The following is a 13,680-nucleotide window of genomic DNA, read 5'->3' as shown; positions in this document are numbered from 1 at the left end:
GGAAAAGCAATTCTAACACTATTTCATGCACTCAGACAGAGAGGTCCCTCTAAACGATATCTCAGAACCATAAAAAACAGCACCTTGGGGGCCCTCTCTCCCATTCAACCTACACACTCACATAACACAAGTCTGTCCATCACTCTTTCTGACACCAACCTCCATTATAGAGGTTCCGGAGACATTTCCAAATCCCCCCCTTCCCCTGACTTCAACCCTGACCATAACCCTAACCTTAACCCTTACCCTAACCCTAACCCTAACCCTATCCCCCCCTTCCCCTGACTTCAACCCTGACCATAACCCTAACCTTAACCCTTACCCTAATTCGGGTTCGTATCCTGTGCCTGCCCCTAACCCAACCCTAACTCTAACCCTAACCTTAACCCCACCCCTAACCCTAACCCCACCACTAACTCTAATCCTAACCCTACTCCTAACCATAACCCTAATCCTAACCCCACCACTAATCCTAATCCTAACCCCACCCCTAATCCTAACCCCACCACTAACCCTAATCCCACCCCTAATCCTAACCCTAACCCCACCACTAACCCCACAACTAACCCTAACCCTAATCCTAATCCTAACCCTACTCCTAACCCCACCCCTAACCCCACCGCTAACCCTAACCCCACCCCCAACCCCACCACTAACCCTAACCCCACCACTAACCCCACCCCACCCCTAATCCTAACCCTAACCCCACCACTAACCCTAACCCCCAACCCCTAAACACTAACCCCTAACCTCTAACCCTAACCCCTAACCCTAACCCCCTAATCCCTAACCCTAACCCCTAACCCCTAACCCCTAACCCTAACCCCTAACCCTAACCCCCTAACCCTAACCCCACCCCTAATCCTAACCCTAACCCCCAACCCCTAAACACTAACCCCTAACCTCTAACCCTAACCCCCTAATCCCTAACCCTAACCCTAACCCCCTAATCCCTAACCCTAACCCTAACCCTAACCCCTAACCCCTAACCCTAACCCTAACCCCTAACCCTAACCCCCTAACCCTAACCCCACCCCTAATCCTAACCCTAACCCCCAACCCCTAAACACTAACCCCTAACCTCTAACCCTAACCCCCTAATCCCTAACCCTAACCCCTAACCCCCTAATCCCTAACCCTAACCCCTAACCCCTAACCCTAACCCTAACCCTGATGTAAAAGCCAAGTTAGGATAGTCTACATTCTTAGAAAAAAGGGTTACAAAAGGTTTCTTCATCGGTCCCCATAGGAGAACCCTTTTTGGTTCCATGTAGAACCCTCTGATGAAAGGGTATTACATGGAACCCAAAAGGAGTCTACCTGGAACCAAAAAGGTTTTTTCAAAGGGTTCTCCTATGGGAACAGGCAAAGAATAATTTAGGTTCTAGATAGCACCTTTTTTTCTAAGAGTCCATAGTAGATCATTATATTAACAAAACATTTCATAATGAGATTAAAAACATTGTAACATATGCAGGTAAATGATGATGGGTGCTAGGATTGCTGTGTGTAGTTTGAGGTGAGGTAGGGTTCAGGTGAGGTAGGGTTAACACAACATCCCTGATACAACATGTTATTATGGCCCTATACCACTCTATCCCTGATAGCAGTGTCGAGGTGGAATTTGTATTTAGGATCCTGGCAACTATACTGAATGGAAATTTTACAGAGTTACAGTTCATATAAGGAAATCAGTCAATTGAAATAAATGAATTAGGCCCTAATCTATGGATTTCACATGATTGGGCAAGATCGCAGCCTTAGGTGTACCTGGGAGGGCATAGGCTCACCCACTGGGGAGCCAGGGCTAGCCAATCAAACTTTTTTCAACACCAAAAGGGCTTTATTTTTGGCAGAAATACTCCTCAGTTTTTATTTTGTTATTTTTTTTATTTCACCTTTATTTAACCAGGTAGGCTAGTTGAGAACACCTTTATTTAACCAGGTAGGCTAGTTGAGAACACCTTTATATTAACCAGGTAGGCTAGTTGAGAACACCTTTATTTAACCAGGTAGGCTAGTTGAGAACACCTTTATATTAACCAGGTAGGCTAGTTGAGAACACCTTTATTTAACCAGGTAGGCTAGTTGAGAACACCTTTATATTAACCAGGTAGGCTAGTTGAGAACACCTTTATTTAACCAGGTAGGCTAGTTGAGAACACCTTTATATTAACCAGGTAGGCTAGTTGAGAACACCTTTATTTAACCAGGTAGGCTAGTTGAGAACACCTTTATTTAACCAGGTAGGCTAGTTGAGAACACCTTTATATTAACCAGGTAGGCTAGTTGAGAACACCTTTATTTAACCAGGTAGGCCAGTTGAGAACACCTTTATATTAACCAGGTAGGCTAGTTGAGAACACCTTTATATTAACCAGGTAGGCTAGTTGAGAACACCTTTATATTAACCAGGTAGGCTAGTTGAGAACACCTTTATATTAACCAGGTAGGCTAGTTGAGAACACCTTTATATTAACCAGGTAGGCTAGTTGAGAACACCTTTATATTAACCACCAGGTAGGCTAGTTGAGAACAACTTTATATTAACCAGGTAGGCTAGTTGAGAACACCTTTATATTAACCAGGTAGGCTAGTTGAGAACACCTTTATATTAACCAGGTAGGCTAGTTGAGAACAACTTTATATTAACCAGGTAGGCTAGTTGAGAACACCTTTATATTAACCAGGTAGGCTAGTTGAGAACACCTTTATATTAACCAGGTAGGCTAGTTGAGAACACCTTTATATTAACCACCAGGCAGGCTAGTTGAGAACACCTTTATATTAACCAGGTAGGCTAGTTGAGAACACCTTTATATTAACCAGGTAGGCTAGTTGAGAACACCTTTATATTAACCAGGTAGGCTAGTTGAGAACAACTTTATATTAACCAGGTAGGCTAGTTGAGAACACCTTTATATTAACCAGGTAGGCTAGTTGAGAACACCTTTATATTAACCAGGTAGGCTAGTTGAGAACACCTTTATATTAACCACCAGGCAGGCTAGTTGAGAACACCTTTATATTAACCAGGTAGGCTAGTTGAGAACACCTTTATATTAACCAGGTAGGCTAGTTGAGAACACCTTTATTTAAACAGGTAGGCTAGTTGAGAACACCTTTATTTAACCAGGTAGGCTAGTTGAGAACACCTTTATTTAACCAGGTAGGCTAGTTGAGAACACCTTTATATTAACCACCAGGTAGGCTAGTTGAGAACACCTTTACTTAACCAGGCAGGCTAGTTGAGAACACCTTTATATTAACCAGGTAGGCTAGTTGAAAACACCTTTATATTAACCAGGTAGGCTAGTTGAGAACACCTTTATTTAACCAGGTAGGCTAGTTGAGAACACCTTTATATTAACCACCAGGTAGGCTAGTTGAGAACACCTTTATATTAACCACCAGGTAGGCTAGTTGAGAACACCTTTATATTAACCAGGTAGGCTAGTTGAGAACACCTTTATATTAACCACCAGGTAGGCTAGTTGAGAACACCTTTATATTAACCACCAGGCAGGCTAGTTGAGAACACCTTTATATTAACCAGGTAGGCTAGTTGAGAACACCGTTATATTAACCAGGTAGGCTAGTTGAGAACACCTTTATTTAACCAGGTAGGCTAGTTGAGAACACCTTTATATTAACCAGGTAGGCTAGTTGAGAACACCTTTATTTAACCAGGTAGGCTAGTTGAGAACACCTTTATATTAACCAGGTAGGCTAGTTGAGAACACCTTTATTTAACCAGGTAGGCTAGTTGAGAACACCTTTATTTAACCAGGTAGGCTAGTTGAGAACACCTTTATTTAACCAGGTAGGCTAGTTGAGAACACCTTTATATTAACCAGGTAGGCTAGTTGAGAACACCTTTATATTAACCACCAGGCAGGCTAGTTGAGAACACCTTTATATTAACCAGGTAGGCTAGTTGAGAACACCTTTATATTAACCAGGTAGGCTAGTTGAGAACACCTTTATATTAACCAGGTAGGCTAGTTGAGAACAACTTTATATTAACCAGGTAGGCTAGTTGAGAACACCTTTATATTAACCAGGTAGGCTAGTTGAGAACACCTTTATTTAACCAGGTCGGCTAGTTGAGAACACCTTTATTTAACCAGGTAGGCTAGTTGAGAACACCTTTATTTAACCAGGTAGGCTAGTTGAGAACACCTTTATTTAACCAGGTAGGCTAGTTGAGAACACCTTTATTTAACCAGGTAGGCTAGTTGAGAACACCTTTATTTAACCAGGTAGGCTAGTTGAGAACACCTTTATTTAACCAGGTAGGCTAGTTGAGAACACCTTTATATTAACCAGGTAGGCTAGTTGAGAACACCTTTATTTAACCAGGTAGGCTAGTTGAGAACACCTTTATATTAACCAGGTAGGCTAGTTGAGAACAACTTTATTTAACCAGGTAGGCTAGTTGAGAACACCTTTATTTAACCAGGTAGGCTAGTTGAGAACACCTTTATATTAACCAGGTAGGCTAGTTGAGAACAACTTTATTTAACCAGGTAGGCTAGTTGAGAACACCTTTATTTAACCAGGTAGGCTAGTTGAGAACACCTTTATATTAACCAGGTAGGCTAGTTGAGAACAACTTTATTTAACCAGGTAGGCTAGTTGAGAACACCTTTATATTAACCAGGTAGGCTAGTTGAGAACAACTTTATATTAACCAGGTAGATAATTGAGAACACCTTTATATTAACCAGGTAGGCTAGTTGAAAACAACTTTATATTAACCAGGTAGGCTAGTTGAGAACACCTTTATATTAACCAGGTAGGCTAGTTGAGAACAACTTTATATTAACCAGGTAGGCTAGTTGAGAACACCTTTATATTAACCAGGTAGGCTAGTTGAGAACACCTTTATTTAACCAGGTAGGCTAGTTGAGAACACCTTTATATTAACCAGGTAGGCTAGTTGAAAACACCTTTATATTAACCAGGTAGGCTAGTTGAGAACACCTTTATTTAACCAGGTAGGCTAGTTGAGAACACCTTTATATTAACCAGGTAGGCTAGTTGAGAACAACTTTATATTAACCACCAGGTAGGCTAGTTGAGAACACCTTTATATTAACCAGGTAGGCTAGTTGAGAACACCTTTATATTAACCAGGTAGGCTAGTTGAGAACACCTTTATATTAACCAGGTAGGCTAGTTGAGAACACCTCTATATTAACCAGGTAGGCTAGTTGAGAACACCTTTATATTAACCAGGTAGGCTAGTTGAGAACAACTTTATATTAACCAGGTAGGCTAGTTGAGAACACCTTTATATTAACCAGGTTGGCTAGTTGAGAACACCTTTATATTAACCAGGTAGGCTAGTTGAGAACACCTTTATATTAACCAGGTAGGCTAGTTGAGAACGCCTTTATATTAACCAGGTAGGCTAGTTGAGAACACCTTTATATTAACCAGGTAGGCTAGTTGAGAACACCTTTATATTAACCAGGTAGGCTAGTTGAGAACAACTTTATTTAACCAGGTAGGCTAGTTGAGAACACCTTTATATTAACCAGGTAGCGTAGTTGAGAACAACTTTATTTAACCAGGTAGGCTAGTTGAGAACACCTTTATATTAACCAGGTAGGCTAGTTGAGAACAACTTTATATTAACCAGGTAGGCTAGTTGAGAACAACTTTATTTAACCAGGTAGGCTAGTTGAGAACACCTTTATTTAACCAGGTAGGCTAGTTGAGAACACCTTTATATTAACCAGGTAGGCTAGTTGAGAACACCTTTATATTAACCAGGTAGGCTAGTTGAGAACACCTCTATATTAACCAGGTAGGCTAGTTGAGAACACCTTTATATTAACCAGGTAGGCTAGTTGAGAACACCTTTATATTAACCAGGTAGGCTAGTTGAGAACACCTTTATATTAACCAGGTAGGCTAGTTGAGAACACCTTTATATTAACCAGGTAGGCTAGTTGAGAACACCTTTATATTAACCAGGTAGGCTAGTTGAGAACACCTTTATATTAACCAGGTAGAATAGTTGAGAACACCTTTATTTAACCAGGTAGAATAGTTGAGAACACCTTTATTTAACCTGGTAGGCTAGTTGAGAACACCTTTATATTAACCAGGTAGGCTAGTTGAGAACAACTTTATCTAACCAGGTAGGCTAGTTGAGAACAACTTTATTTAACCAGGTAGGCTAGTTGAGAACAACTTTATCTAACCAGGTAGGCTAGTTGAGAACAACTTTATCTAACCAGGTAGGCTAGTTGAGAACAACTTTATCTAACCAGGTAGGCTAGTTGAGAACAACTTTATTTAACCAGGTGGGCTAGTTGAGAACAACTTTATCTAACCAGGTAGGCTAGTTGAGAACAACTTTATCTAACCAGGTAGGCTAGTTGAGAACAACTTTATCTAACCAGGTAGGCTAGTTGAGAACAACTTTATTTAACCAGGTAGGCTAGTTGAGAACAACTTTATTTAACCAGGTAGGCTAGTTGAGAACAACTTTATTTAACCAGGTAGGCTAGTTGAGAACAACTTTATTTAACCAGGTAGGCTTGTTGAGAACAACTTTATATTAACCAGGTAGGCTAGTTGAGAACACCTTTATTTAACCAGGTAGGCTAGTTGAGAACAAGTTCTCTTTTACAACTGCGACCTGGCCAAGATAAACAAAAGCAGTTCGACACATACAACAACACAGAGTTACACATGGAATAAACAAACATACAGTATATAATTCAGTAGAAAAGTCTATATACAGTGTGTGCAAATGAGGTAGGATAAGGGAGGTAAGGCAATAAATAGGCCAAGGTGGCAAAGTAATTACAATATAGCAATTAAACACTGGAGTGATAGATGTGCAGAAAATGAATGTGCAAGAAGAGATACTGGGATGCAAAGGAGCAAGATAAATACATAAATACAGTATGGGGATGAGGTAGTTGGATGGGCTATTTACAGATGGGCTATGTACAGGTGCAGTGATCTGGGAGCTGCTCTGACAGCTGGTGCTTGAAGCTAGTGAGGGAGATGTGTCTCCAGCTTCAGTGAATTTAGCAATTAGTTCCAGTCAATGGCAGCAGAGAACTGTAAGGAAAGGCGGGCAAAGGAAGAATTGGCTTTGGGGGTGACCAGTGAGATGTACCTCCTGGAGCGCGTGCTACGCGTGGGTGCCACTATGGTGACCAGTGAGCTGAGATAAGGCGGGGCTTTACCTAGCAAAGACTTGAAGATGACCTGGAGCCAGTGGGTTTGGCGACGAGTATGAAGCGAGGGCCAGCCAACGAGAGCGTAGAGGTCGCAATGGTGGGTAGTATATGGGGCTTTGGTGACAAAACGGATGGGACTGTGATATACTGCATCCAATTTGTTGAGTAGTGTGTTGGAGGCTAATTTGTAAATGACATCGCAGAAGTTGAGGATTGGTAGGATGGTCAGTTTTATGAGGGTATGTTTGGCAGCATGGGTGAAGGTTGCTTTGTTGCGAAGTAGGAAGCCGATTCTAGATTTGATTTTGGATTGGAAATGCTTAATGTGAGTCTGGAAGGAGAGTGTACAGTCTAACCAGACACTCAGGTGCGGGAAGCGATCAGTTGAAAAGCATGCATTTAGTTTTACTTGCATTTAAGAGCAGTTGGAGGCCACGGAAGGAGAGGTGTATGGCATTGAAGCTCATCTGGAGGTTAGTTAAAACAGTGTCCAAAGAAGGGCCAGAGGTATACAGAATGGTGTCATCTGCGTAGAGGTGGATCAGAGACTCACCAGCAACAAGAGCGACATCATTGATGTATACAGAGATGAGAGTCTGCCCGAGAATTGAACCCTGTTGCACCCCCATAGAGACTGCCAGAGGTCTGGACAACAGGCCCTCTGATTTGACACACTGAACTCTATTAAAGAAGTAGTTGGTGAACCAGGTGAAGCAATCATTTGAGAAACCAAGGCTGTTGAGTCTTCCGATAAGAATGTGGTGATTGACAGAGTCGAAAGCCTTGGCCAGGTCGATGAATATGGCTGCACAGTAATGTCTCTTATCAATGGTGGTTATGATATCATTTAGGACCTTGAGCATGGCTGAGGTGCACCCATGACCAGGTCTGAAACCAGATTGCATAGCGGAGAAGGTACGGTGGGATTCTAAATGGTTGGTAATCTGTTTGTTAACTTGGCTTTCGAAGACCTTAGAAAGGCAGGGTAGGATAGATATAGGTCTGTAGCAGTTTGGGTCTAAAGTGTCTCCCCCTTTGAAGAGGGGGATGACTGCAGCATCTTTCCAATCTTTTGGAATCTCAGACAATACGAAAGCGAGGTTGAACAGGCTAGTAATAGGGGTTGCAACAATTTCGGCAGATCATTTTAGAAAGAGAGGGTCCAGATTGTCTAGCCCGGCTGATTTGTAGGGGTCCAGATTTTGCAGCTGTCGATCGGGGTAGGGGTAGCCCGGTGGAAAGCATGGCCAGCCGTAGAAAAATGCTTCTTGAAATTCTCAATAATAGTGGATTTATCGGTGGTGACAGTGTTTCCTAGCCTCAGTGCAGTGGGCAGCTGGGAGGAGGTGCTCTTATTTTCCATGGACTTTACAGTGTCCCAGAACTTTTTTGAGTTTGTGCTGCAGGATGCAAATTTCTATAGCTTTCTTTCTTCTTATATACAACATGATGATGATTCCACTGTGTATTACTCAATTCAAATCAAATCAAATGTATTTATATAGCCCTTCGTACATCAGCTGATTCCTCAAAGTGCTGTACAGAAACCCAGCCTAAAACCCCAAACAGCAAGCAATGCAGGTGTAGAAGCACGGTGGCTTGGAAAAACTCCCTAGAAAGGCCAAAACCTAGGAAGAAACCTAGAGAGGAACCAGGCTATGAGGGGTGGTCAGTCCTCTTCTGGCTGTGCCGGGTGGAGATTATAACAGAACATGGCCAAGATGTTCAAATGTTCATAAATGACCAGCATGGTCAAATAATAATAATCACAGTAGTTGTCGAGGGTGCAGCAAGTCAGCACCTCAGGAGTAAATGTCAGTTGGCTTTTCATAGCCGATCATTAGGAGTATCTCTACCGCTCCTGCTGTTTCTAGAGAGTTGAAAACAGCAGGTCTGGGACAGGTAGCACGTCCGGTGAACAGGTCAGGATTGCATAGCCACAGGCAGAACAGTTGAAACTGGAGCAGCAGCACGGCCAGGTGGACTGGGGACAGCAAGGAGTCATCATGCCAGGTAGTCCTGAGGCATGGTCCTAGGGCTCAGGTCCTCCGAGAGAGAGAAAGAAAGAGAGAATTAGAGAGAGCATACTTATTCACACAGGAGACCGGATAAGACAGGAGAAGTACACCAGACATAATAAATTGACCCTAGCCCCCCGACACATAAACTACTGCAGCATAAATACTGGAGGCTGAGACAGGAGGGGTCAGGAGACACTGTGGCCCCATCCGATGATACCCCCGGGCAGGGCCAAACAGGAAGGATATAACCCCACCCACTTTGCCAAACAACAGCCCCCACACCACTAGAGGGATATCTTCAACCACCAACTTACCATCCTGAGACAAGTCCGAGTATAGCCCACAAAGATTTCCGCCACGGCAAAACTCAAGGGGGGGCGCCAACCCAGACAGGAAGATCACGTCAGTGACTCAACCCACTGAAGTGATGCACCCCTCCTAGGGACATCATGAAAGAGCACCAGTAAGCCAGTGACTCAGCCCCTGTAATAGGGTTAGAGGCAGAGAATCCTAGTGGAAAGAGGGGAACCGGCAAGGCAGAGTTAGCAAGGGCGGTTTGTTGCTCCAGAGCCTTTCGGTTCACCTTCACACTCCCGGGCCAGACTACACTCAATCATATGACCCACTGAAGAGATGAGTCTTCAGTAAAGACGTAAAGGTTGAGACCGAGTCTGCGTCTCTCACATGGGATAGGCAGACCGTTCCATAAAAATGGAGCTCTATAGGAGAAAGCCCTGCCTCCAGCTGTTTGCTTAGAAATTCTAAGGACAATTAGGAGGCCTGCGTCTTGTGACCGTAGCGTACGTGTAGGTATGTACGGCAGGACCAAATCAGAAAGATAGGTAGGAGCAAGCCCATGTAATGCTTTGTAGGTTAGCAGTAAAACCTTGCCCTTGCCTTAACAGGAAGCCAGTGTAGGGAGACTAGCACTGGAGTAATATGATCCAATTTTTTGGTTCTAGTCAGGATTATAGCAGCCGTATTTAGCACATATGTAGCACGTCCGGTGAACAGGTCAGGATTCCATAGCCACAGGCAGAACAGAGCACTAAATAACTTAAGTTTATTTCCGGGTAGCCTGAAAGTAGAGCATTGCAGTAGTCTAACCTAGAAGTAACAAAAGCATGGATACATTTTTCTGCATCATTTTTGGACAGAAAGTTTCTGATTTTTGCAACGTAGATGGAAAAAAGCTGTCCTTGAAAACAGTCTTGATTTGTGCGTCAAAAGAGAGATCATGATCCAGAGTAAAGCTGAGGTCATTCACAGTTTTATTTGAGATGACTGTATAACCATCAACATTAATTGTCAGATTCAGCAGAAGATCTCTTTGTTTCTTGAGACCTAGAACAAGCATCTCTGTTTTGTCCGAGTTTAAAAGTAGAAAGTTTGCAGCCATCCACTTCCTTATGTCTGAAACACATGCTTCTAGCAAGGGCAATTTTGGGGCTTCACCATGTTTCATTGAAATGTACAGCTGTGTGTCATCCGCATAGCAGGGAAAGTTAACATTATGTTTTTGAATAACATCCCCAAGAGGTAAAATATATAGTGAAAACAATAGTGGTCCTAATACGGAACCTTGAGGAACACCGAAATTTACAGTTGATTTGTCAGAGGACAAACCATTCACAGAGACAAACTGATATATTTCCGACAGATAAGATCTAAACCAGGCCAGAACTTGTCTGTGTAGACCAATTTGGGTTTCCAATCTCTCCAAAAGAATGTGGTGATCGATGATATCAAAAGCAGCACTAAGGTCTAGGAGCACGAGGACAGATGCAGAGCCTCGGTCTGATGCCATTAAAAGGTAATTTACCACCTTCACAAGTGCAGTCTCAGTGCTATGATGGGGTCTAAAACCAGACTGAAGCATTTTGTATACATTGTTTGTCTTCAGGAAGGCAGTGAGTTGCAGCTTTTTCTAAAAATTTTGAGAGGAATGGAAGATTCGATATAGGCCGATAGTTTTTTATATTTTCTGGGTCAAGTTTAGGCTTTTTCAAGAGAGGCTTTATTACTGCCACTTTTAGTGAGTTTGGTACACATCCGGGGGATAGAGAGCCATTTATTATGTTCAACATAGGAGGGCCAAGCACAGGAAGCTGCTCTTTCAGTAGTTTAGTTGGAATAGGATCCAATATGCAGCTTGAAGATTTAGAGGCCATGATTATTTTCATCATTGTGTCAAGAGATATAGTACTAAAACACTTGAGTGTCTATCTTGATCCTAGGTCCTGGCAGAGTTGTGCAGACTCAGGACAACTGAGCTTTGGAGGAATACACAGATTTAAAGAGGAGTCCGCAATTTGCTTTCTAATGATCATGATCTTTTCCTCAAAGAAGTTCATGAATTTATTACTGCTGAAGTGAAAGCCATCCTCACTTGGGGAATGCTGCTTTTTAGTTAGCTTTGCGACAGTATCAAAAATAAATTTCGGATTGTTTTTATTTTCCTCAATTAAGTTGGAAAAATAGGATGATCGAGCAGCAGTGAGGGCTCTTCGATACTGCACGGTACTGTCTTTCCAAGCTAGTCGGAAGAATTCCAGTTTGGTGTGGCGCCATTTCTGTTCCAATTTTCTGGAAGCTTGCTTCAGAGCTCGGGTATTTTCTGTATACCAGGGAGCTAGTTTCTTCTGACAAATGTTTTTAGTTTTTAGGGGTGCAACTGCATCTAGGGTATTGCGCAAGTTTAAATTGAGTTCCTCAGTTAGGTGGTTAACAGATTTTTGTTCTCTGACGCCCTTGGGTAGGCAGAGGGAGTCTGGAAGGGCATCAAGGAGTCTTTGGGTTGTCTGAGAATTTATAGCATGACTTTTGATGCTCCTTGGTTGGGGTCTGAGCAGATTATTTGTTGCGATTTCAAACGTAATAAAATGGTGGTCCGATAGTCCAGGATTATGAGGAAAGACATTAAGATCCACAACATTTATTCCACGGGACAAAACTAGGTCCAGAGTATGACTGTGACAAAACTAGGTCCAGAGTGTGACTGTGGCAGAACTAGGTCCAGAGTATGACTGTGGCAGAACTAGGTCCAGAGTATGACTGTGGCAGAACTAGGTCCAGAGTATGACTGTGGCAGAACTAGGTCCAGAGTATGACTGTGACAGTGAGTGGGTCCAGAGACATGTTGGACAAAACCCACTGAGTCGATGATGGCTCCGAAAGCCTTTTGGAGTGGGTCTGTGGACTTTTCCATGTGAATATTAAAATCACCAAAAATTTGAATATTATCTGCTATGACTACAAAGTCCGATATGAATTCAGGGAACTCAATGAGGAACGCTGTATATGGCCCAGGAGGCCTGTAACAAGTAGCCATAAAAAGTGTGTATATTGTGTACTAACTGCCTGTGTATATTGTGTGTACAAACTGCCTGTGTATATTGGTTCCTAACTTCCCTGAAAAGTTGCATATCACAGGGGCTATTCGATGCTAATGCAGAACATCACAGGATGTTTTTGTGCTGGTCAAAGGCAGTCAGGTCTGGAGAGAACCAAGGGCTATATCTGTTCCTGGTTCTACATTTTTTGAACGGAGCATGCTTATTTAATATGGTGAGGAAGTTACTTTTAAAGAATAACCAGCAATCCTCTACTGAAGGGATGAGGTGAATATCCTTCCAGGATACCCGGGCCAGGTAGATTAGAAAGGCCTGCTCGCTGAAATGTTTTACGGAGCGTTTGACAGTGATGAGGGGTGGTCGTTTGACCGCAGACCCATTACAGATGTAGGCAAGGATGCAGTGATCGCTGAGATCTTGGTTGAAAACAGCAGAGGTATATTTGGAGGGCAAGTTGGTTAGGATGATATCTATGAGGGTGCCTGTGTTGGAGGTTGGAGGGATGTTGAACTAAATGGTTGGTTAAGATATATTGAGCAGAGCTAGAGGCTCTACTGTGAAATAAGACAATAATCATTAACCAATACAGCAATGGACAGGGCATATTGATATTAGGGAGAGGCATGCGTAGCCGAGTGATCATTGGGGTCCAGTGAGTTGTTGGGCTGGCTGGAGACACGGCGATTCAGACAGCTAGCAGGCCGGGGCTAGCAAGCTAGCGGAAGGGCCTTAGAGGGACGTCGCAACAGAGGAAAGTCTGACTTTTGCCTCCACGTGCGGTCACGTCGATAGACGTATCGGTGGATTAGTAGGGTTCGAGTAGCAGAGGGGTAAAATTGGCAAAATAGGTATAGTGGCCCAAGAAATTGGCCGATGGATCTATTCAGCTAACAGTCCAATATGCTCTAGACAGCTAGTGGGCTAGCAGATGGGCATTCAGGGGACGTCGTGACATAGGTGCCAGTTGAGTACCCCCTCGAGCAGGTTACGTCGGAAGTCCTGTAGTGAAGGATCGGCGGGGTTCCGTGCCCCGTACTGGCAGTAGAAGGGGTCCGGGTATTGTAGCCCAGGAGTGGCTGATGGGCCTCTTCAGCTAGC

Source organism: Oncorhynchus kisutch, linkage group LG15, assembly GCF_002021735.2.
Source record: "Oncorhynchus kisutch isolate 150728-3 linkage group LG15, Okis_V2, whole genome shotgun sequence".
Lineage (NCBI taxonomy): Eukaryota > Metazoa > Chordata > Actinopteri > Salmoniformes > Salmonidae > Oncorhynchus > Oncorhynchus kisutch.
Note: the sequence above shows the minus strand (reverse complement) of the source record.